General features: G+C 39.1%; 1 long non-coding RNA gene across 1 annotated transcript; it reads right to left on the bottom strand.

The window, feature by feature from the left end:
- Window positions 1-2,964: 2,964 nt before the first annotated feature.
- Window positions 2,965-4,790, bottom strand: LOC111347124 (uncharacterized). Its single transcript, XR_015999720.1, has 3 exons — window positions 4,709-4,790; window positions 3,726-3,817; window positions 2,965-3,381 (listed from the first exon to the last, which is right to left on the bottom strand). It is a non-coding gene; the product is annotated as an uncharacterized LOC111347124 (long non-coding RNA).
- Between the last annotated feature and the right edge of the window lie 2,239 nt (window positions 4,791-7,029).

The following is a 7,029-nucleotide window of genomic DNA, read 5'->3' as shown; positions in this document are numbered from 1 at the left end:
GTGTAGTTCTGTACCTCTTCTACAGTAGAAATATTGGTAAACTGTGAATCTTTCCCAGAATAGTACAGTGCCATCCTCAATGGCTGGGGCGGTTACACGGGTGGCTCGGGTGGTTCAGTCCAACCCCCTAGATTTCCCCTCAAAATGCTGGAAATCATGTTTCCGAAGACCTAATATTCAAAATCTCCCGGGAGAGCATGCCCTGGGACAATTCTCCGAACCCCACTTGACTTAATCCTGGATCCGCCCCTGAATGGGAGACCATCTCAGTCATGAAAGAACGGATATACTACAAAGTCACAACTGAAGAAAGCGAGAGAAGCTCTGCCATAACCATAAGCAACCTAGACTTGTAAATTATAATCAAAACTCTCGGAGCAGAGCCAAAACAGACATCAAACAGCCCACACAGATGTTTAAAGCTGGTATTTGACTTATGCGCAAGCAATTGATAAACATAAAGTCTGTTTTATTTTTAATTCATTTGAGGGAGCTTTTACATCCAAAGCGTCTTTTTTCTTTTATCGACAGGCACAAGTAGCCTTAAAAAATTTAACCAGTAAGTTGAATATGTAAAGGTTTCGAAGAAGACAAACTAAATTAAAGTTGAACCCGTTTTAGTTGCTAGCAACGAGAATGCCTATTTCCACCCAGCATAGTCCTAAAAATTAATCTAGCTCTCAAATATATCATTTTTGGTTTTTGAAAGTTTTAACTTTTTCACGGTAAGACATTTCGCAGTTCAGTTTGGTATCAATGCAAATACTCCTAATTTATAAGTGCTATCAAGGGGCCGTTATCTCTGGAATTAAATATTCAAAACTGTAGTAAACTGAATAGTCAATCATACTTCTACTTCCACGTGTTTTGTGAGTATTTGAATAACAAAGGATGTTGCGATCATAATTAAATATTTGGGAAGAACTTGTCAAAAATATCAATGAGCATTTTCATTTTTCTCAGTATTCATTTACAAAATATTTGTAAACACAGCTCAATGGTTTATTCTTTTCATTTTCTCAGACTGAAAAAAAAAAAAAAAACAGCTGATGAAGTTTTTCCTGTACAATAAGCAATTAATTCTCATACAGTAGATAATACGTAGACAGCATAACCGGCGTGTTGCCTGTTACGTTTTCAGGCGAGAGGAGACAATCGCGAGGCAGGCACGAAGTGCGAGTCGTCACGCGTGAAGGGAGGAGCGCGAAAAAATTCTCGCTTTTGCTGACGGTATTATTCAAGCTCTTACGCCCCCAGACGTACCTCCGATCACCAACCAAAAACAGCGCTAAAAAAAATGGGGCTGGCCCTTTTTGCAGGCCGCACCTGGGGCCAATATGAGAACGACCACCGGTGAGATCGTCCCACGGTTCAACAAGGACTGAGATGTAAGATATGGACGACAAATCATAGTAAAACTGCCACGAAGACATATGCCACCCACTCAGCATAAGGAAAATACTTGTAGATTCTACTCTGTATTCGCTCGAAAAAGATTGGTACGAGTGTGGTCGCGGTGTACCGTGGAAAACTCTTGCATATCAAATGTTTGGCATGTTAAGGAAAAATGTGGTATCACATAACTAAGGTCTACCAAGGCAGTCCTACTAATCACGTGGGCATTTATTAAGTAACAAATAATATCCTTACCATGAGACAGTTGTAATCCCCTAATTTGATTCTAAGTTCAAGTATTTCTATCAACATCAATCAGCGAACTTGTACGATCTTCTATACTTTTGACGTGGGCTATATATCGCTAGTCTACGTGTGGTAAGATTTACCAGATGGTTGTCCAGCCTTTCAGGTAAATAATCTCCGAAAAGCGGTTGGGTGAGGTGGAACTTCACTATGTAAGCTCCTGCAACTCAACGCCAGTTTTTCCTTACAGGAACCGAGTTTTTGCGTCGTGAATTATGCAACTTTGGACCTATTTTCCATGTTTGGTGACCTGCTCTGTAGAGAAACGCACGCGAAATAATAAGCTACTAGAAATGCATCTTGCTGTATTGTTTGCAGATCCTGAATGTGTTTGCTCGAGGAAAATATATTCCGTTCCATGCAATGATCGCCCTTGATTTTTTTTCGGCGGGAAATCGAAAATCTCTTTACAGTAACCAAGCTAAAAATGGCTGAGACAGATTTCTTAGTTGAAATTCCGTTTAAAAAGGGTGAGACACTGGATAAGGGTCGAAACTTATCATGCACTGCGCACCTGTAACACTATCCCATCTACCTTCCTCTGACCCATTCTCATCCTGGTTTTTCATATTCAGTTGTTTTTCTCTTCCTTATTTCGCGAAAAGGATTGCTTGGTTTCGGTTGTTTATTTGATTTCAAAGCTTTTTAAACTTTCACTGGAATGAAATGACTTCTTGACAATTATATCTTAATGTATGATGTAGCATCACAGCCCCCGGTTAGCTCAACGGTAGAGCGCTGGACTGATGTGCGGGAGGTCTGAGATTCGAGCCCCGGCCGGACCAACACACAAGGTCTTAAAATAATTGAGAAGAATATGCTGCCTTTCTATATCAAGAAATGACTTAGATATTCTAGTCTTCTCGGATAGGGACGAATAAATGGAGGTCCCGTCTCCTACAGGGTTAGGGGTAGGAGACGTTCATTTCCCACGCACGAGATTACTGTGTGATGGATGTCCTCCCCTGGGGTGGGACGGATGGGTTGTTGTCTTGCGTTTCATACATGAGCCTCTGGCTCGGGTAATTTGGGTAACCGTGCCCCACGTTAAAGCATTAAACTTTGATTACTACTACTATTACTATTACTGTGCTGACCTTATTACGTATGTACCGTAATCAGAGCCGTTGAAGCCGAAATGATTCTGCGCATATTAATAGACCACATGTTCTTTTAAAATCAGTTAAGTGATAATGTTAAAGAATCCAGTTTGACTGATTCAGAAAGACAGAGGTTTAGAACGTCAAAAACACAGACTCGATGGCAAACTCACTCGATATATTTATACGTGTCTCCTCTATAAAAAAAACCACCACAACTCGCCAATTTACAATTCAAATTGTATTTTTAGCTGCGCAAGAACAATGTCTGCCAGAGAGGGCATTAAATTGGTTTTCTTCCGTCCATGACGACCTAGCTGATCACGCGGTACGCTCCACCTTTAGCTTCTTCATTTACTGAAAGGCGACGCCATCAGTCTCCGTGTGATGGAACGAGGCGTCTTCCACAGGAAGCAAAAAGCTGGAACATCTTAATAGCTACTTTAAATAATTTTTTCAGAAGATTCTCCCTTCAATGTACATATGGAGAAATATGGCATGTTACCCTTCCACGGGCCGCCTCAGCTGCTCTTAAGGTTTTCAAAACAGCTTGCATCCATTTTACGAGCATTGAGTCCGGCTGTAGGGCAAAAGAAAGACGTAAATACATTACAAGATAAAACAAAACAACAACAACAACAACAACAACAACAACAAAAGTTAAATAAATAAAGTAACCTTCCCAGCATGAAAACGAACAGAAACGATGTCATGAAATCCGTTTTACACAAACGCCCCAGCCGGACCAACATTCAAGGTCTTAAAATAACTGAGGAGAATGTGCTAGCTACCTTTCTATAATATCAGGAAATGGATAGACATTCTAGTCTTCTCGGATAAGGACGAATAAACCGTAGGTCCCATCTGCTGCATTTATTAATTAGCTAGTTTGGTTAGGCAGGGGACGTTAAAGAAACCACTCACGAGATTACTGTGATGTGGTCTCGCCTGTTTACTGAGAATTTTGGGTTAGGTGTCAATTGGGACGAAAGCTCTGTTCCTTTCTCCTGCCATTCCTGTGGCAAATAAATTAAATGAAATTAAAATAAAAATTAAAAATAACATGGCCTTGGTGCAAAATTAAAAGAAACCACACAAACTACATGTCACTCACAAAACTGTAAACTTTTCAAGAGACCCCAGGGCTCTGGGTGAATCTGAAGTGATTACTCAAGAAGGCTGACTGTCAATGAACCCTTTACAATCCAGCATTAGTATTCATGATATTCTCCACACAGTTCTCTCTACATTTCCTATCAAACTGACAAGGAGAATTTGTTTGCCAATCAGGAGCTTGTTGAATTGGTGATTAGAATTTCCTTGATTCTCATTGGACCTTTACTTTTGATTTCAGGGTGATACTGTTAGGAGAAATTAGAACCCAGTCCCCCTCGGGGGTTTAACAGTGAAAACAATTTAGAGAGGCTCCTTCACATTCACATTTAAAAAATGAAGGAAAAAATCATATAATAATAATCAGACTGCTTGGAAGGTGTAAGTAAGCTCAAATCAAACATTTTATAGGAAGCATGATAATTTTTTGGTCAGGTTGACCAAGGACAAGAATAAAGAGAAAAGTATTGTCAGCGATAAACACAGATGATGTCATCATTAGTAAACTTGGAAAGAAATTACTGGAGGACCCAATTCTATTAATCAATTCAGTTGCAGCTGAAGCATACATGTGAGTCAGTAGGTTAGTCATTAAACACATGTCATGGTTTTTTCAATTGTTTTCCACTGCTACAATTGAAAATCATTTCTTTAGCTGACTACTTGCATACTCTTTCACCACCATTTCAGGAAGAGTTATTCGAGGCTTGATGTTCATGACCATGTTAAGGATTTCCACAATTTTGAAAGGAAATTAATTAAATAAATGATCTTTTATGAGATTTTAAACTTACTTGAACCCTTTTTAAATGGTTCCAAAGCCTGATCTTCAAGGAAATCACAGACAAGCGCCGCCAAATCATCTATTATTCACCATAGTTAGTAGAGGAGACCCAGTCTCCTCTACTAACTATGTATTCACTAACTGATAAATTGTGTCATCTACTATAAAAAATAAAAAAACAAAAAAAAACAAAAACAAATGAACAAACAAAACAGAAAGAAAAAAATGCTTGAGTGAAAGGAATTCAATTTCTCAGATCCTTTACAGCAAATGGTGACATTAACAAGTTGTTCAGTTATTACGGAGGACATAGTTTTAATGAAATAAATTTCATTTGACATGTAAATGAAATTCAACCCAAGAAATGATCCTCACAAGTAAAGTGCAATTTATTTTAAAGCAATTGCAGAAAATAAACCAGAAACATTCATGCTTTGAAAAGATTTGAACCTGGCCTGCCACCATGATACTAGCTGGGCAGTCTACTACCAACTGTCAGCTACAAAGCCACATGTTGATAGGAAAAATTTAGAGGCAAATGTGATCATAGTATTTAATAAATAACTCAATTTGAGCTGCAGATGAAAATCAAGCAATGCACCAACACATTTTTCGAATCGTTCGACTTTGTAGATGTAGGTGTCCTGGAATGTTGTTTCCTTATCGGAATTTCAGCCGTCAACTGAAATGAGCAATCTGTTCCTGGAAGTTTATAGCAATCTTTTTTTTTAACTGTATCGATCGTTACATCATCTTGAGTGTTTTCAGCTTGTGCCGCGCGCGTTGATTCGATCGTACATCAGTTCCTAAGGTTCAGTGTTGTAGCTGTTGCGGGTCGCTTTCTTCTCTTTATTTCAGTCTTAAAACGACCGATTTCAAGTTGATGGAAGCGCATAATCGCATTTACTTTTCCTTGCTCCGTGTTCTAACGGATTTGATTTACTTCTGCGTGCCTTTGTAAAGCCTTGATTAAAATCATTGTCCGGTGTTATTTTGGCCCTCGCCCGATATTGTAGGGTTTCTGGGCATTTAGGCCTTTTACCGATGAACGTGAGCAAGCCACTAGCCAACGCTTACACTTTGCCAAGTCTCGCAAAGGTTTTGAGAAAGGAATGAATACTTTCTTCCCCTATTCCTCTAACTCTTTGATTGATTTTTGCCATTTATCGGCATATCTTGAGTCTGTCTTACACTCACGCCAACAACAGTGTTTGGTACCAACAATGGCACTTCCTTTAAGAACGCTAACTCTTTTTAGTGAAATAACCTGTCGTTTTCTTTCAATACTACAGCTCTCGCTGAGACACTTCATTTGAGTTAGTCGCAATGTTTGTCAGAGTGTGTGCGGGGGGTCTCATAGGATATCACATAACAAAATATATTTTTAGTTATAGTAGAAAGCTCTATTGAAAAGATGTAAGTTTCAAATTGATGAGTCAAAAAGCCATGCTTGGGAACTTTTCTAACAATAAGGTTACACAAGCCGCGCGGCATGAGGACGTGAGAAATTTACCATTGAATAGGTTATTGTTTACGACTGAAAACAATTATGCAAATTTCGCTTGTGGCGAATGTTATGCTTTGACAAGTGTAAACACCGCTCGTTCTTATTGATGCAAAGAGATGGTTTCGTCCACCTAAAATAACCTTAGTTCTCTGTATCTTTGTTACTGGCAGATATTTAACGAGAAATGTGCACAGGAATGTTTGATTTTGAACTTTAAAAAACAGGTTCTGAGTTAATGCCGGAAACGCAACCACAAAGTCGATATTTAGCTGGAAATTGAATGATGTTTGTTTTCTTTGCTCTGTGTCAAAGTAATCTGGTCTTTGATTTAAAATGATTATCATCTTTACTCGTTCAACCGTTCAAAAATTTGCCACAGCCGTTCGGCCGTTGACCGTCAGCCGTTCAAAATTTTTCTACAGCCGTTCAGCCGTTCACTGTCAGCCGTTCAAAACTTTTCCTCAGCCGTTTACCGTGAGCCGTTCAAAAATTTTCCACAGCGGTTCAGCCGTTCACTTTGAACCGTTAGAAAATTTTTTTCAGCCGTTCAGCTGTTCACTTTGAGCCGTTCAAAATTTTTCTTCGGCCGTTCAGCCGTTCATGTTAGCCGTTTCAATCGGCTTGGCCATCCGTTTGTCATCCGTTCACTAGCCGTGTGTTTTGCCGTTCGAACGGATAGCCGTTAGTGTACGTTTTCGCGTGAGAGGTCACTATTTCATTTTATTTATTTATTTTCTCGGAGATATTAGCATTTTTTTTTTTTTTTGGAATGTTAAATTCCAGATGAAATACAGGCTTGTTGTTATTGTTGTATTAAAAGTTGT

Source organism: Stylophora pistillata, chromosome 1 (genome assembly GCF_964205215.1).
Source record: "Stylophora pistillata chromosome 1, jaStyPist1.2, whole genome shotgun sequence".
In the NCBI taxonomy this organism is placed as follows: Eukaryota; Metazoa; Cnidaria; class Anthozoa; order Scleractinia; family Pocilloporidae; genus Stylophora; species Stylophora pistillata.
Note: the sequence above shows the minus strand (reverse complement) of the source record. Positions and strands in the feature narration are given on the sequence as shown.